The following is a 615-nucleotide window of genomic DNA, read 5'->3' as shown; positions in this document are numbered from 1 at the left end:
GAGCGGGCCGGTGCCGTGTTTACACCCCAACAGCGCAGGCGGCGCCGGGCCGGTGCCCGCGTTGCAGTCGGTGCGGTGAAGGCAGTCAGGAGCCGTACTAAGTTTGGCGGCCCGCAGGTACGCTGACGTTAGCGGTCACGGCAGGAGACTTCTGTGCCCGCAGCTCCCAGCTCGGCTCGTTTGGAGGGCTGGGAGCCAGGCTGCCCGTGAAAACTGCAAAATCAGTCAGAAGGTGCAGCTTTTAGTTGCATTTGGCTGCTTCTTGGCTGCCGGCTAGTGATAGCTGTCCTGCTGTGGGGAGAGATCCCTTGCAGCATTAACCTCAGACTGGTTTTTAGCCATCCTCAGACGAACCACTCAAACCAAGGGAAATGCGTTGTTCTTAGAAGTATATAAATTGGCATAGTGTCTAGGTATGATAGTCCACAGTGGTGCTCTTTTCCTATAGGCAGGTTGGCAGTGGTGATTTGAGAGTTAGGTGCCTTACTGCCTGCGTGGTATCATGTTTAGTTCCCTGAATGGTCCATGTCAGCCTAGATCCTGGCAAAGTGCAGAGAGCGACAGTCTGCTGGGAGGGGAAGGCCGTGGTGGCTCCCAAGAGCGAGCTGCTCTGCC

The sequence above is a fragment of the Apteryx rowi genome, unplaced genomic scaffold, assembly GCF_003343035.1.
Source record: "Apteryx rowi isolate R43461 unplaced genomic scaffold, aptRow1 scaffold_1048, whole genome shotgun sequence".
NCBI classification, from domain to species: Eukaryota; Metazoa; Chordata; class Aves; order Apterygiformes; family Apterygidae; genus Apteryx; species Apteryx rowi.
Note: the sequence above shows the minus strand (reverse complement) of the source record.